The sequence below is a fragment of the Pseudophryne corroboree genome, chromosome 1 (genome assembly GCF_028390025.1).
Source record: "Pseudophryne corroboree isolate aPseCor3 chromosome 1, aPseCor3.hap2, whole genome shotgun sequence".
NCBI lineage: Eukaryota > Metazoa > Chordata > Amphibia > Anura > Myobatrachidae > Pseudophryne > Pseudophryne corroboree.
In genome coordinates this window covers 929,942,904-929,961,287 of record NC_086444.1, presented here as the reverse complement: position 1 = coordinate 929,961,287, position 18,384 = coordinate 929,942,904, and the positions used below count along the sequence as shown (strand labels likewise).

The window sequence follows — 18,384 nt, the reverse complement described above, 5'->3', positions numbered from 1 at the left end:
CTCACCTTGTATGCGTCATGCTCTCAACATGTTCTGCACAATGTACAGTATACTATTCCTGCAACTGTCTTCATGTACCGTTCTTCTGTTTACCTACTGTATATGCATCTGCAAAAAAACCTTTCATTGGTGAGAAAAATAAAATTGAGATTAGTGTCAAAAGGTGCACTATTATTTTCTGAGAAACCCATTTATCTCATTCATACCCCGTTTCTTATAACATTTTCACTCTCTGAGATCCATTGATTCGGGGGTGCGGTTCACACCCAGGCCACTGGGCTAATTTTCAAGGTGATGAAATATGTACACCATTCTCGTGACTGGTTCCTAGTTGCACACAAAGGCCTCATATACAGGCAGATATATATTTTTATCTTTGATTAATAAATATCAATTAGCAGGAAGAACTCAGAGGGCATTCACATATGAAAGAAGTGTCATAAACCTCCCGGCTATGTGTGCTCACACTTCTGGCAAGAACACGGGGGGGTTAAGGATTCTGTTGGGAGGGGTTAAATGGTTGTCAGGGTATTGCAATTGGATTGGAATGGGAATAGGAGGTACTTTAATTGTTTAAGCTAGGGAGTTGAAAAAGAGGCCGTCTCTTTCTTCTGGACTTTACCCTCCCATCCCTCCTTTGTTTTTAGTAATAACGTTATGTGTCAGCTGGGTTTGTGGTGGTGGCCGGACTCAGAACGGCTTCTGTTTAATGGTTTGTTTTGATTGATATTTTTCTCTGCAGGGCAGTTCAGTTCATGGAGGAGGTTAGGCATGGACAGCAGTGTAGGGCAAGGGGCACCACCCTACCAGGTGGGTCCTTTCCTTCTCTGTGGCTGGACTGTCGCCTCAAGTTGATGCTGATGTGGGCAGATGGCCTCATTGATTTGGTGTTGTCCCCGCCCAGCCTTTGCAAGTTGGATGGACAAGGATGGTGGCAGTTTGCTCATCCTTGCCTGCCATGCAGTTGGCCCTATTTATAAGTTTATTGCTAGTGCTTATGCTAAGCTAGGCCATTCTTTTCCTGCCACCATACTTTAGTTTAGCTTTAAATTTAAATAAAAACTAATTTAAACCCTCTCAATAAAAAGCTAACCCCTTTCACCTCAATTATAGTTGTCGGTGTGATTATTTTAGATAAGTTGGTGTGTGTGAAATGTTGGTGCATCAGCTGTGGATAGTTTATTAGTAGTGATGAGCGGGTTCGGTTCCTCGGAATCCGAACCCCCCCGAACTTCACCCATTTTCACGGGTCCGAGACAGACTCGGATCCTCCCGCCTTGCTCGGTTAACCCAAGCGCGCCCGAAAGTCATCATCCCACTGTCGGATTCTCGCGAGATTCGTATCCTATATAAGGAGCCGCGCGTCGCCGCCATTTTCATTCGTGCATTGGAGATGATAGGGAAAGTTGTGTTCAGTGTGCTGCAAATATCTGTGCTCAGTGTGCTGTAAGTATCTGTGCTCAGTGTGCTTGCAAATATCTGTGCTGAGTGTGCTGAAAATATCTACGTTCTCTGCCTGAAAAATGCTCCATATCTGTGCTGCATTGTAGTATAGGAGGACAGGACAGTGCAGAATTTTGCTGACCAGTCACCACCAGTATAGCAGTATGGTACAGTAGTCCACTGCTCTACCTACCTCTGTGTCGTCAAGTATACTATCCATCCATCCCTGTGGTGCATTTTAGTTGTTGTGTGGTGTATATATAGTAGGAGGACAGTACATAATTTTGTTGACCACCAGTATATAATATATAGCAGTACGGTACAGTAGTCCACTGCTCTACCTACCTCTGTGTCGTCAAGTATCTATCCATCCATACCTGTGGTGCATTTAAGTGGTGAGGTGTATATATAGTAGGAGGACAGTGCATAATTTTGCTGATCGCCAGTATATAATATATAGCAGTACGGTACAGTAGGCCACTGCTCTACCTACATCTGTGTCGTCAAGTGTACTATCCATCCATCCCTGTGGTGCATTTAAGTGGTGAGGTGTATATATAGTAGGAGGACAGTGCATAATTTTGCTGACCGCCAGTATATAATATATAGCAGTACGGTACAGTAGGCCACTGCTCTACCTACCTCTGTGTCATCAAGTATACTATCCATCCATACCTGTGGTGCATTTTAGTTGTTGTGCGGTGTATTTATAGTAGGAGGACAGTGCATAATTTTGCTGACCACCAGTATATAATATATAGCAGTATGGTACAGTAGGCCATTGCTCTACCTACCTCTGTGTCGTCAAGTATACTATCCATCCACCCCTGTGGTGCATTTAAGTGGTGCGGTGTATATATAGTAGGAGGGCAGTGCATAATTTTGCTGACCGCCAGTATATAATATATAGCAGTACGGTACAGTAGGCCACTACTCTACCTACCTCTGTGTCGTCAAGTATACTATCCATCCATAAATGTGGTGCATTTTAGTTGTCGTGCGCAGTATATATAGTAGTAGGCCATTGCTATTGATATATTACTGGCATATAATTCCACACATTAAAAAATGGAGAACAAAAATGTGGAGGGTAAAATAGGGAAAGATCAAGATCCACTTCCACCTCGTGCTGAAGCTGCTGCCACTAGTCATGGCCAAGACGATGAAATGCCATCAATGTCGTCTGCCAAGGCCGATGCCCAATGTCATAGTGGAGAGCATGTAAAATACAAAAAACAAAATTAAGTAAAATGACCCACAAATCAAAATTAAAGCGGCTGATGAGAAGCGTAAACTTGCCAATATGCCATTTACGACACAGAGTGGCAAGGAACGGCTGAGGCCCTGTCCTATGTTCATGGCTAGTGGTTCAGCTTCACATGAGGATGGAAGCACTCATCCTCCTGCTAAAAAACTTAAAAGAGTTAAGATGTCAAAAGCACAGCAAAGAACTGTGTGTTCTTCTAAATCACAAATTCCCAAGGAGAGTCCAATTGTGTCGGTTGCGATGCCTGACCTTCCCAACACTGGACGGGAAGAGTTGGTGCCTTACAGCATTTGCACGCCCCCTGCAAGTGCTGGAAGGAGCACCCGCAGTCCAGTTCCTGATAGTCAAATTGAAGATGTCACTGTTGAAGTACACCAGGATGAGGATATGGGTGTTGCTGGCGCTGGGGAGGAAATTGACAAGGAGGATTCTGATGGTGAGGTGGTTTGTTTAAGTCAGGCACCCGTGGGACGAATATGGCCATTGACATGCCTGGTCAAATTACAAAAAAAATCACCTCTCCGGTGTGGAATTATTTCAACAGAAATGCGGACAACTGGTGTCAAGCCGTGTGTTGCCTTTGTCAAGCTGTAATAAGTAGAGGTAAGGACTTTAACCACCTAGGAACATCCTCCCTTATACGTCACCTGGAGCGCATTCATCACAAGTCATTGACAAGTTCAAAAACTTTGGGTGACAGCGGAAGCAGTCCACTGCCAACAAAATCCCTTCCTCTTGTAACCAAGCTCCTGCAAACCACACCACCAACTCCCTCAGTGTCAATTTCCTCCTTACACAGGAAAGCCAGTAGTCCTGCAGGCCATGTCACTGTCAAGTCTGACGAGTCCTCTCCTGCCTGGGATTCCTCCGATGCATCCTTGAGTGTAATGCCTACTGCTGCTGGCGCTGCTGTTGTTGCTGCTGGGAGTCGATCGTCATCCCAGAGGGGAAGTCGGAAGACCACTTGTACTACTTCCAGTAAGCAATTGACTGTCCAACAGTCCTTTGCGAGGAAGATGAAATATCACAGCAGTCATCCTGCTGCAAAGCGGATAACTCAGGCCTTGGCAGCCTGGGTGGTGAAAAACGTGTTTCCGGTATCCACCGTTAATTCACAGGGAACTAGAGATAGGTACTGTGCCCCCGGTACCAAATATCATCTAGGTTCCACTTCTCTAGGCAGGCAATACCAAAAATGTACACAGACGTCAGAAAAAGAGTGACCAGTGTCCTAAAAAATGCAGTTGTACCCGATGTCTTCTTAACCACGGACATGTGGACAAGTGGAGCAGGGCAGACTCAGGACTATATGACTGTGACAGCCCACTGGGTAGATGTATTGCCTCCCGCAGCAAGAACAGCAGCGGCGGCACCAGTAGCAGCCTCTCGCAAATGCCAACTCGTTCTTAGGCAGGCTACGCTTTGTATCAACGCTTTCCATAAGAGGCACGCAGCTGACAACCTCTTACGGAAACTGAGGAACATCATCGCAGAATGGCTTACCCCAATTGGACTCTCCTGGGGATTTGTGACATCGGACAACGCCACCAATATTGTGCGTGCATTACATCTGGGCAAATTCCAGCACGTCCCATGTTTTGCACATACATTGAATTTGGTGGTGCAGAATTATTTAAAAAATGACAGGGGCGTGCAAGAGATACGTCTGCGGCCCGAAGTATTGCGGGCCACTTTCGGCATTCAGCCACCGCGTGCCGAATACTGGAGCACAAGCAAACACTCCTGAACCTGCCCTGCCATCATCTGAAGCAAGAGGTGGTAACGAGGTGGAATTCAACCCTCTATATGCTTCAGAGGATGGAGGAGCAGCAAAAGTCCATTCAAGCCTATACAGCTACCTACGATATAGACTAAGGAGGGGGAATGCACCTGACTCAAGCGCAGTGGAGAATGATTTCAACATTGTGCAAGGTTCTGCAACCCTTTGAACTTGCCACACGTGAAGTCAGTTCAGACACTGCCAGCCTGAGTCAGGTCATTCCCCTCATCAGGCTTTTGCAGAAGAAGCTGGAGAGATTGAAGGAGGAGCTAATACAGAGCGATTCCGCTAGGCATGTGGGACTTGTGGATGGAGCCCTTAATTCGCTTAACCAGGATTCACGGGTGATCAATCTGTTGAAATCAGAGCACTACATTTTGGCCACGTGCTCGATCCTAGATTTAAAACCTACGTTGTATCTCTCTTTCCGGCAGACACAAGTCTGCAGAGGTTCAAAGACCTGCTGGTGAGAAAATTGTCAAGTCAAGCAGAACGTGACCCGTCAACAGCTCCTCCTTCACATTCTCCCGCAACTGGGGCTGCGAGGAAAAGGCTAAGAATTCCGAGCCCACCCGCTGGCGGTGATGCAGGGCAGTCTGGAGCGAGTGCTGACATCTAGTCCGGACTGAAGGACCTGGCAACGATTACTGACATGTCGTCTACTGTCACTGCATATGATTCTGTCACCATTGAAAGAATGGTGGAGGATTATATGAGTGACCGCATCCAATTAAGCACGTCAGACAGTCCGTACATATACTGGCAGGAAAAAGAGGCATTTTGGATGCCCTTGCACAAACTGACTTTATTTTACATAAGTGTGTACTCCGAAAGAGTGTTTAGTGCTGCCGCTCACCTTGTCAGCAATCGGCGAACATGGTTACTTCCAGAAGATGATGTTCATCAAAATTAATTATAATCAATTCCTCCATGGAGACATTCACCAGCAATTGCCTCCAGAAAGTCCACAGGGACCTGTGATGGTGGATTCCAGTGGGGACTAATTAATAATCTGTGAGGAGGGGGATGTACACAGTGAAAGGGGTGAGGAATCGGAGGATGAGGATGAGGTGGACATCTTGCCTCGGTAGTTTGTGCAAGGAGAGATTGATTGCTTCTTTTTTGGGGGGGCCCAAACCAACCAGTCATTTCAGTCACAGTCGTGTGGCAGACCCTGTCGCTGAAATGATGGGTTTGTTAAAGTGTGCATGTCCTGTTTATACAACATAAGGGTGGGTGGGAGGGCCCAAGGACAATTCCATCTTGAACCTCTTTTTTCTTTCATTTTTCTTTGCATCATGTGCTGTTTGGGGACTATTTTTTGAAGTGCCATCCTGTCTGACACTGCAGTGCCACTCCTAAATGGGCCAGGTGTTTGTGTCGGCCAATTGGGTCGCTTAGCTTAGTCACACAGCTACCTCATTGCGCCTCTATTTTTCTTTGCATCATGTGCTGTTTGGGGACTATTTTTTTAATCTGCCATCCTGTCTGACACTGCAGTGCCACTCCTAGTTGGGCCAGGTGTTTGTGTCGGCCACTTGGGTCGCTTAGCTTAGTCATCCAGCGACCTCGGTGCAAATTTTGGGACTAAAAATAATATTGTGAGGTGTGAAGTGTTCAGAATAGACTGGAAATGAGTGGAAATTATGGTTATTGAGGTTAATAATACTATGGGATCAAAATGACCCCCAAATTCTATGATTTAAGCTGTTTTTGAGGGTTTTTTGTAAAAAAAAACACCCGAATCCAAAACACAACCGAATCCGACAAAAAATTTTCAAGGAGGTTTTGCCAAAACGCATCCAAATCCAAAACACGCCCGTGGAATTGAATCCAAAACCAAAACACAAAACCCGAAAAATGTTCGGTGCACATCACTATTTATTAGGGATATGTGCAGGCCACCGTCATAGGTTTTGGTTTTGGAACTGTATCGCCTTTGTGTTTTGGATCTGTATTTGGTTTGCCAAAAATGCCCTTGCTTGTTTTGGTTTTAAATCTGTTTTTTTTACCATAAACACAGCTAAAATCACAGAATTTGGGGGTGTTTTTGTTCCTAGAGTATTATTGACCTCGATAACAATAATTTCCAGTCAATTTTGATTGTCTTTTGCCCCGGCTTGACAATGGACTTTTTCATGTCATGGGCAACAACTGTTTCCCCTGGTGGCTGATCAATTACACAAACAACATCCTTGGCATAAACATCCTCATTATCAACATCATCAGTGTCAGAGTGTCACAATACATATATGATACACTGCAGTCTGACCAGCAGTGTCACAGAAAAATATTAGCTTAGTACACTAAAAAAAAAAATAATAATAATGATAATATATATATATATATATATATACACACACATATATATATATATATATATATATATATATATATATATATATATTGCTTTTATGTTTTTTGCACCCTTAGATTGACAGAGCACCCCTGAACCACAGTAGTACCTTGTCGGTCACAACACCCCTTTGTTCATTGTGGTCTGACCGGCAGTGTCACATAAAAATAATAGTATAGTAACACAGTCAAAATCCCTAGCGCTTAAAAGCCACCTATCCTGCTCAGTATTTTGTCACACAGAATTGATGTTAATGTGCAGCTCCCAAATAGCACCACTGAAGTGCTAGAAACATAAACTATAAAAAGGAAGATATTACAAATATCAAGGGAGCGCTATGTAGAATAAATACAGATTTATTAGTTACACCTTAAAAATATAACAATTTAAAAACAATATGATATACATAGTGGTTGACACATAGCTCATATAACTGATATTACATAAACATGTTAGAATATAGATAACTGACACTAATGTCACTGGATGTAGCATTAATATTGTATTAGTAATCAGTGCCTTGTAATGTCCTTTAAAAAGGGATGTATGTGGCACGTAGAATGTACATCTTTTTTAAAAAGTCTTATCCAGATAGGTGGTAAACCCAATGTTGTGCTCACCTCCATTGGTTTCCATTATACAATGTTTAAGGTTGAATGGCAAATCATGAGGTGCTATAACGGCAATACAGACCGATATGCTTTCCTCCTCCGTTACTTGAGTGTGAGTTACTGCAATGGCATAGGCAGAGGGGAGGGGGGGGGTGCCGGAAATGTTCTATAGATCCACCATTGCCCGCAGTGACAGTGGCAGTGTCCAGGTAGCCGTAAGATTGTGGGCATCTGGTGGTCTTTCTTACCGGTTCTGTACGTTACTCAGCCATCGTTTAAAGTGCTGTCTTTGCTCCAATAGCAGCGTGATGAGAGCAGATGAATTGCTGGCTGGGCTTTGTTGGAGGAACAGTGCCGGTGACCAATGGGTACAGTTTCTTGTACAGTTGAACAGTTTCTTGTAACTTACACGTTTCTCTGTGTTTCTCTGCACTTGTATATCGGCGGTTTCGTCAGAGGTTATCCTCTGACAAAATCGCCAATATACAGGTGCAGAGAAATGCGTAAGAAACAAAAAACTGTACCCATTGGTCACATCGTCTCACCGGCACTGTTCCTTTTTCTCCCACAACTGGGGATTTATACGCCAGTACCACTGGATTAAGTGGATTTATACGGCAGTACCACTGGACATATACGGCTATATAACTGGATTTATACAACAGTATCACTGGACATATATGGCATTATCACTGGACTGGATTTATATGCCAGTACTACTGGATTTATACGGCAGTACTAGCAGACATATACGGCAGTATCACTGGACATATACGGCAGTATCACTGGACTGGATTTATACGGCAGTACCACTGGACATAAACGGCAGTACCACTGGACATATACGACAGTATCACTGGAATTATATAACAGTACCACTGGACATATACAGCAGTATCACTTAACTGGATTTATATGCCAGTACCACTGGATATATATGCCAGCACCACTGGAATTATACAGCAGTATCACTGGAATTATATAGCGGTACCACTGGACATATACGGCAGTATCATTGGACTGGATTTATACACCAGTACCACTGGATTTATACAGCATACCAGTGGACACATACGGCAGTATCACTGGGCATATATACGGCAGTATCACTGGACATATACGGAAGTATCGCTGGATTTATATGTCAATACTGCTGGACATATATGGCAGTATAAGTGGACTGATAAAGCAGTATCACTGGACTGGATTTATATGCCAGTACCACTGGATTTATACACCAGTACTACTGGAATTATACAGCAGTATCACTGGAATTATATGGCAGTGCCAATGGACATATACGGCAGTATCACTGGACTGGATTTATACAACAGTACCACTGGATTTTTACGGCAGTACCACTGGACATATACGGCAGTATCACTGGATTTATACGGCAGTACCACTGGACATATACGGTAGTATCACTGGACTGAATTTATATGCCAGTACCACTGGACTTATACGCCAGTACCACTGGAATTAAAGGGCAGTACCAGTGGATATATACGGCAGTATCACTGGACTGTATTTATACACCAGTACTACTGGAATTAAACAGCAGTATCACTGGAATTATATGGCAGTACCACTGGAATTATATGACAGTACCACTGGACATATACGGCAGTATCACTGGACATATACGGCAGTATCACTGGACTGGATTTATACGCCATTACCAATGGAATTATATGGCAGTACCACTGGACATATATGGCAGTATCACTGGACATATACAGCACTATCACTGGACATATACGGCAGTACCACTGGACATATACAGCAGCACAAGGACACCACCACTGGACTGATGCAGGACTACACAGCACCACTGCAACTTATACAGCAGCACTGGACATATGGCAGCAGAGGACACCACCACTTTTACTGGACTGATGCAGCAGAAGACACTACCACTGTACTGATGCAGGACAACACAGCACCACTGCAATTTACTGGACTTATACAGCAGCACTGGACATATGGCAGCAGAAAATAATACCACTGGACTGATGCAGAACAATACACCACCACGGAACTGACGCAGTACAACACAGCACAACTGGACTGGACTTATACAGCTGCACTGGACATATGTCAGCAGAGGACACCACCACTGTGACTGGACTGATGCAGCACAAGACACTACCACTGAACTGATGCAGGACACTGAGGACGGAGACATGTCCTCTCTCTACACTCTACAATGCCGGAGTGAAAATGGCGGCGACGCGCGGCTCCTTATATGGAATCCAAACCCCGCGAGAATCCGACAGCGGGATGATGACATTTTGCCTCGTTCTGGTTTCTGAGTCAGGTTGGAAAACCTGAGCCTGACTCAGATCCGGGCTCGGTTAGTGAAGTTCGGTGGGGGGGGGGGGGGTTTGGTTATCAAAGAACCGAACCCGCTCATCTCTACTGTATATATATATTATCAATGGGTTGGGGATGGATTCCCGGCGGCTGGAATCCCAGCGGTCAGTATACTGACACAGGGTTCCTGGCCATCAGAATGTCGACAGCGGGGCGAGTGCTAGAAAGCCCCTTGCGGGCTCACTGCAGCAGTCAGGATCCCGGCGTCGGTATTCTAAATACCAGGTTCCCGACCGCCGGGATATTAACTACATCCCATTAGCAATGAATAATGAATGTCTGACACTCTGTTTACATGATTCAGCACACCCCAGTGCCCTTCCAGATTCACTAAAATACACAATGCAGTGGACAGTACTCAGAGATTAGAAATTATACAACATGCTAATGCAACTGTCTTATGCCATGTTTCAGGGCATAGCCCTTTTATCAAGACATATAAACATGTCCTGTTGGAGACTTGGTGAAATAACGTGATGTGCCATAGTACCGGTGCCCTGGCAGTCTCCAGGGGCATGGCTACCTTGTGAGCCATCACCATGGGAACATGAACAACAACTCAGCAAAAGCAGAGAATAATATATTAGAACAAGTATGGTGTGACTGTACAGCCTCTACATAATGGAGAAGAAACCCAAAGTGTCTAGAAAAGTATAAAAACTACTGTAATGATAAATATAAAAATAAGGACTATGCCATACTATATAGAGATAATAACACAACTTCACTAAAAGCCAGTGTAGTAAAAACTGAAATACCCTCAAAGGGATGTGCTAACACTATACTGACAAGAGAAATATGACAATAAAAAAAAGGGAATTAATTGTTATGGTGCCCACACACCGTGTGATTCTTGCATGGTATTTGATCTTTTTAGTTCAAATAGCATCCCTTGCGATGTAATGCGTGCTCCCGTGTATTCAATATCGCAAGGCAAAATAGTATGTGTAGGCAGGTATTTCAGAACTACATCGCATACATTACATATTGTAGTGTAGTGAAATTCTGGTGTAGATCAAATCACGTGTAGTTCAAATAGCATACCACTAAAGTACAAATCGCATAGCACACGTAGTATAGCTCAAATCGCACCTAGCACAGATAGCACCGTGTGTGGACACCATAACAGAAATTAGAAAAATAAATTACTTCATTGAGTCCTTGTGGATGGACGGTATTCATATTGTGGATCCATCTGGTTACTCACTGCAATAAAATACGGCCCCTTTCCTCCTCTTGAATTAGTTGGGACCCAGTCTGTCATTTTGTAACATGTTGTGGATAGACCATGTGGACATCTCTGAAATGTTTTGTTACAGGTTGCTCAGATTCTTTTCCTTCTAGGGTTGCTCTTATACTAGATCTATGGAGAGCCATTCACTCCATCAGTTGGCATGTGGTCTTGCCAACATACAGTATAGTAGCCTGCAAGGGCACCAAATGATATAAATGACAAAGCAACTGGTACATGTTAAGGGATACTTTATTAGGAATTTCTTTCCAGAGTGTGGATGAATGTGTTCCCAGTTTTTTGGAAACTACAGCTTGTGCAACCCATGCATTTATAGTGTTCTGGTTTTGCAGGTTTTAATAAAGAAATATCATTATGCACCAAAACATTTCTATTATTATTTCCACATTGCAATGCTGGCATAATTTTAGTGTTCTTTAAATCTGGTACCAGTTGGTCAGATGATATGACAGGCCATATTGCCCTTGCTGTTTTTGTGAGCTCACTGCTGTGGTGTAATCCTACAACCAAAGCACTTTCCCTTCAATTTTCTTTTTGCCATTGGAACATAGAGCATCAGTTCTAGGTATTTCCAGCTCCTTCACCTAAAATTTTGCTTCTTTCAGAATCCTAGTATGATCACCTCTGATTAGAAATTTGTTCAACAGCATATCTATTTGAATGATGGCATCATCCCTTTCACTTCAAATACGAAGGGCCCACAGGAATTGTGTGGAAGACAAAGTAGTAACTCTCTACCCAAAGGATCATGTTCCTGTAAATGCTTTTTGAATACATGCAAACTGAAATTTGTGCCAACACTTACTGCCATATCCAAATAATGTACCATATAACAATTACTCTTATAGGTAAATTTAATAGATGAATCTTTCATATTAATTTCCTCCATGGTCTGTTTAAATGTTGACAAATCACCTGAACAATCTGCAAAAATATAGATAAAGCAATACAGTGTAATATATGTAGAAGCCTAAGTACTGTATCAGAGAAAAATAGATCTCTCTCCACCTCCACCATTATTAGATTGTCCAGGCTGGGGACCACACAAGTGCCCATTTTACAGCCAGAATGTTGAACATACAATGTTTCATTAAAAAGGAAATACTTCCTAGGGATGGTCAAATGTAGTAGATTAATTATGAAGTCCACATCTGGCCCGCAATATTGTGGACTGTTTCTAAGAGGACGCCAAACCACTGTCCTAAATTCTTGTGTAGAGGCTGGTTACACAGATGGCACACAATAAGTGCTTGGTAGGTAAGGGAGAAATTTCTTGTAAATTGAGAATAAATTATGTAGTATCCTTAAGAAACAAGACTTGTGATTGAGCTATGAGTTGTAGATAGTAATCAGGAAAATGCGAGATACAATAATAGATTGAGTCCCGTGAGGAAATTATAGGGTGTCCTGGAGGATTGGCACCATTTTTGTGTAGTTTTGGCAAGCTTTATACAGGTAGTACTGAAATTTGAGGGAATTCAACTGTTATTATTTCACTCATTTTCTTTGTAATTATTTCATGTTACACTGCTTGTGCCTGGACATTCTTAAGTTTCTTTTTAAAGGATTCTATTTGGACCTGTTGCAGACTCCAATATACATTGACATTGGATACTGTAGTTGTTTATAAATCTCCTGTTTCAAAACTGCCAAATTCTGGACAACAATGCACCCTTTAAAGCATTTCTTTCACCTGCTGATAAATATTATGGTGTGCTAAAATTACTGTTAGAACTTTCCTCAATGGGATGTGCTAACACTATACTGACAAGAGAAATACACAGTTGGGTCACATTATTATGACCAACAGCTAGCGAGAGTAACCATCGTGTGCAGTAAGGACAGCAGCTAAATGGGCTGAACTGTTATTTAAGACACATGTCTGGTAGCCCCCAGGTTCATAGATGGTGAGCTGCTCCAGTGTAGCAAGTGGGTTGGACCACATGCACCTTCATAGTGGACATTCATCTCTCACATCAATGGCACGTAGTGATCTGCTGTTTCCATGCTGGTTATTCGCAATGGTGCCATTTGTCCAGTCACGATACACCTTCACCACAGCAGTATGTGAACAGTTCACAAACTGTGCTGTTTTAGAAATACTGCCACCCTTGGCCCGAAAGCCAATAATCATCCCTTGTTGTTACTCTGATAAATTGCCCCTTATATTCATAACAGCAATGAGTGATACAGTATGTGTGCAGACAGCCTATTGCACACCTTATATACCCACCAAGCCAGCACACGACCTGTGACATATACGCTGCTGACGTCAAGTGTAGGAGGTAGTCATAACAAGAATGTGAATTGCAGTGTTTGTATGAGAAGAAAGTGATCAAAATCAGCAGAGAGAGCTAGAAGAATAAGAAGTGAGTAAAAACCTTCAGAATTAGTAGTGACCAGAACATTTACTACTTTAGTGAGTGCTGTCTCTGTGGAATGCTGGTAAGAAAAGTCTGACTGAAGTGGGTTCAAATAAGTTCTGTGAGATAAGAAAATGTGAGGGAAATATAGAAAATGTTCTTAAATAGCTTGGAGGGGAATGGGATGGTAGTTTGACAGAGTTATGGCCAGAATTTTTTTTTCAGAATGTGAGTAATCAATGCATTCATAAACAGTGAAGGAAATATACCAGTAGAGAGACCGAGACATTATGGTTAAGTTTGGAATGAGCATAAGAGACAGAGCTTTATGTATATGTGAGGGTAAAGGATCAAAAGGAGAGGTAGTAGAGTAGCAGGATGAGCAGAGTGTTGTTAATCTTCATTTGTGGGATCAAATGAAGAGAAGGCACCAGAGGGTTTAAGTAAGGAATTGAGCAGGGCACTGGCAGAGGAAGAGCACACCATTTCACCTTGGACATTATTAATTTTGTCCTTGACATATGAAACAATATCTTGCACATTGGTAGAAGCTAGTGGGCTGGGTGAAAAAGGGCTAATAAATGATTTAAATGTATTAAAAAGTCACTTGGGGTTAGAGGCTTGAGCATAGATGAGAGATTGGAAATATGTTTTTTGGCAGTGTCCAGGGCATGACAATAGGACTGGTAAATAGTCTTATACATGAGTAAGTTGCTTGGAGTATGAGATTTATGTCACTGATGTTCAACTTTATGTGATAGTTTTTGTCGTTGTCTTGTTAATTTATGGTTTGCACCTACATGGAGTGTGATGGTTATCTGGAGCTACTTCATCAATGGCTATTTCTAGAGTCTGGTTCTGGTGTGATACAGCCATCTTGGAGAAGTGAATGCAGAAATAGGTGAGAGCGGTTGTTGCAGAGAGGTGGAAAGTTCTTGATTAGTTAATTGTGTAAATATTTCTGCAGGTTTGAGGAGGATTGGAGGATTAAAGTAATAGATGAGAGCATACCGGTGATAAGGATATGATCTGAGAAAAGGAAAGGAGTGTTATTGAATTCAGAAAGTCTGGTGAATACAAGATCAAGGCAATGGTCCTCATGATGAGCAGAGGAGTGAGTTCATTGGGAGAGGCAGAGAGAAGTCAGAGAGAGTACTTTGGAGGCATACGCAGCAGATTTCAAGCTATCAATCATGTTATTAAAATCACCCGTGATGATTGTGAAAATGTCAGAGGATAGAATATGAGGGAGCCATGCAGAAAAATCTTCCAGAAATTGTTGGGATTTCCCAGGTGGGCAAAAAGTAGCTGTAACATACAGAGAAAAAGGAATGTACATAGAATGAACTTAAAATATTGTAAAAGTGAGTGATAGAAACTGTAGTAGAACTATGTATGTGAAGGATTGGGAAAGTAATATTTTAACCCCCCCCTCCTTTACTGTTGCCAGGCCTAGAGGTGTATGTGAACTGGAGACCACTATGTAACAGTGCTGCAGGAGAAGCCATGTCTGGCAGTGTGAGCCATGTTTCTGGTGTAGCCAGAAGGTTGAAGTTGTGAGATATAAAGAGGGCATGGATGGATGTGAATTTGTTATAAACAAGGATTGCATTCCATAAGGCACATTTTACTGATTTGGAGGGTGATGGATGACTAGTGATGTTTATGAGCTTTGCTGTATTTATATACTGCTGTGAATCAGGTGAATGTGAGTGGGGCAAGTGGTTCAGGCCTAGATTTGGTGGAAAATATGCCAGTTAAAAAAGCAGGAGAGAGAGGTAAATGTATTTGTTGGAGGTTTGGGAATGTTTTTTGTGGATATTATTGTCAATGCATAAAGATAAGTGAAAGGCTCATGAGTGTTAATAAGAGGAGAGTGTGTAAAGGAGTCGACGATGTGTGCAGAGGGGTGAGTTGCAGGGAGAATGAATGGTGTAATTGCTTTGGAGGAAATGCAATAGAGTGAAATGAAGAAAAGCACTTTGTCATACATGGTGTGTTTGAAATAAAACTACAGCTATTAAGATTTAGAGTGTAGTGAATTGCAATCGTTAAAGTTGAACGATTGAATACCTGTTTACTGGTGTTGTTCAAATGTTCATTTTCAAACACTTAGTGTTATCAACAATTTTGTGTATATGAACACACATTGAGCCTAATTCAGACCTGATAGCAGCAGCAAACTTTTTCTCTAATGGGCAAAACCATGCTGCACTGCAGGTGGGGCAGATATAACATGTGCAGAGAGAGTTAGATTTGAGTGGGATGTGTTCAAACTGAAATCTAAATGATAATGTAAAAATAAAGCAGCCAATATTCACCCTACTCAGAAACAAAATAACACACACAAATCTAACTCTCTCTGCACATGTTATATCTGCCTTACCCCCCCCCCTTCAGTGCATGTGGTTTTGCCCATCAGAGAAAGATTTTGCTGATGTGATCAGGTATGAATTAGGCCCATTGTCCAACGCAGCTTAATTTAAATTGCATCTAAAGGAATAATGGGTACTAATACAGGCTACCAATAAGTCAAATTTTAGCTTTTAGTAATAGAATACAATGTAAACATTATCATATTATGCCTTTATTATCTATGCCTCACTGAGCAAGATGGGTAATAGGTGCAAAAGGTGGATACTAAAGTAGACAATGTTAGAGGCAAGGGATGACATAGTAACATAGTTTTTTAGGTTGAAAAAGAAAATTGTCCATTCAGTTCAACCTGTTAGTGTTCTCCTACACTGTAATAATTTTAAGACTAATTTTAGCTGGGGTTTATTTTTAGCCGTTATTTCAAGTACACTTTTTTGTTTATTTCATTTTAATATATTATGTTCTATTGCTATAGTGCATGATTTACCCACCATATCCCTGTATATCCTTATCCATTAGGAATTTATCAAGCCCATTCTTAAAAGCAGTGACCGAGTCCGCCATTACTACTCTCTCAGCCAGGGAATTCCACATACGTATTGTCCTTACTGTGATGAAACCCATCTATAAATCATTTCTAGTTTCAGGATATCCATTTTGTAGTATGGTGCCCATAGTTGTGAGCAGTATTTGAGATGTGGCCTCACTAGTGATTTATATAATGGGAGTATAACACTCTCATCCCTTGCATCAATTCCCCACTTTATGCAAACTAATACCTTGTGTGCCTTTTTTGCTGCATTCCTACTTTGGGTACTACAGCTTAGTTTGTTATCTAACACCTAAATCTTTTTCCAGTGCAGAATCCTCTAGTTTCTCCCTATTTAGTATGTAGGTAGTATTTTTGTTCTTTCTACCAAAGTGAATTACCTTACATTTGTCTATATTGAACAGCATTCTCCATTTTGCAGCCCATGATTCCAATTTAAATAAGTAATTCTGTAGAGACTTAGCATCCCCCTCCAAATTTATAACCTTACACAATTTGATATTCTCTCCAAAATTTGACATTGTACTCTCTAGACCTACTACCTACTACCTAGATCATTTATGAAAATGTTAAACAATAGTGGTCCAAGAACAGACCCTTATGGCACACCACTTTGTACTTCAGACCAATTTGAATACATTTCATTTACCACCACTCACTGCTCCCTATTATCCTACCAATTTCTAACCAAGTGCATATTGTGCTTCCTAGCCCAAGTTCTCTTAAGTTGTAGATAAGTCTCATGTGAGGTACTGTATCGAAAGATTTAGCAAAATCTAAAAATATTGCATCCACCTCTTTATCCTGATCAAGGCTCGCACTAACTGTCTCATAAAAGCCTATTAAGTTTGTTTGACATGATCTATCCTTCACAAATCCATGTTGGTTCCTATTTATTACCTTAAAAGTTTTAAGGAATTCCTGTATTCTTTCTCTTAAAATACCTTCCAATACTTTATCCACTATAGATGTAAGACTTACTGATCTATAATTACCCAGTTCAGATTTACTTCCCTTTTTGAATATTGGCACTACTTCCACTATATGCCAGTCTTTGGGGGCCATTCTTGATGTGAGTGACTCATTGAAAATCAAATATAGGGGTCTTGCTAATTCGCAGTGTAGCTCCATGAGAACCCTTGTGTGAATTCCATCGGGACCAAGTGAGTTATTAATCTTATTTTTTTTTAATTGGTCACAGATAACTTCCTTACTTAAATAAACATTAAGTAGTTGGACATTATCAATGTTGAGGTTATGTATCAATCCCGCCATCTGGTCCTCTCTTGTGAATACAGATGAGAAAAACTTGTTTAATTTTCCGCTATGTCATTGTCATCTTTGATTAGGATGCCTAAATTGCCTTTTAAAGGGTCTATACTGTCTTTCTTTAATCTTTTGATTTTGATCTATTTAAAAAACTTTTTGGGGTTTGATTTACTTTCCTTTGCTATAAGCTTTTTCATTTCAATTTTAGACGCTCTGACTATTTTAGTACAATCCTTATAGTACAGGAATGACTGCACCTTCCCATCCGATTTATACTTTTTGAAAGCTTGCCTCTTTTTTTGCCATTAGTTCCTTAATATTTTTGTAAAGCCACATTGGTTTGGAATTATTACTCCTTCGTTTGCTGTCCATTGGAATGAACTTTTGAGTATAATTAGCAAGCAACATTTTTAATACATCTCCATTTTTCTGTAGTATTCTTGCCTTGAAACAAAATTTCCCAGTCAGTGTTACCTAAAGCTTCATTCATCCTGTCAAAGTTGGCTTTGCTAAAGCTTAAAGTCTTAGTTGAGTCTATACAGGGCTTCTTGTGAAAACTAATATTGAATGTGGCCATTTTGTGGTCGCTGTTTCCCATGGGCTCCACTCCTATAATATTTGATATAAAATCCCCATTGTTTGTTATTACCAGGTCTAAGATTGCATTGTACCTAGTTGGTCCCTAATTAGTTGAAGTAAGCAGTGATCATTTAGAGTGCTTAAAAACCTATTACCCCTAGC

General features: G+C 41.5%; 1 long non-coding RNA gene across 2 annotated transcripts in view; it reads right to left on the bottom strand.

The window, feature by feature from the left end:
- The window catches only part of LOC134969653 (uncharacterized), a 57,251-nt gene that overhangs the window by 7,234 nt on the left and 31,633 nt on the right, over positions 1–18,384 (bottom strand). For both annotated transcript variants that reach the window (XR_010189515.1, XR_010189519.1), the window contains one exon: positions 6–120. This is a non-coding gene — a long non-coding RNA (uncharacterized LOC134969653). The remainder of the gene's footprint in view (positions 1–5; positions 121–18,384) is intronic.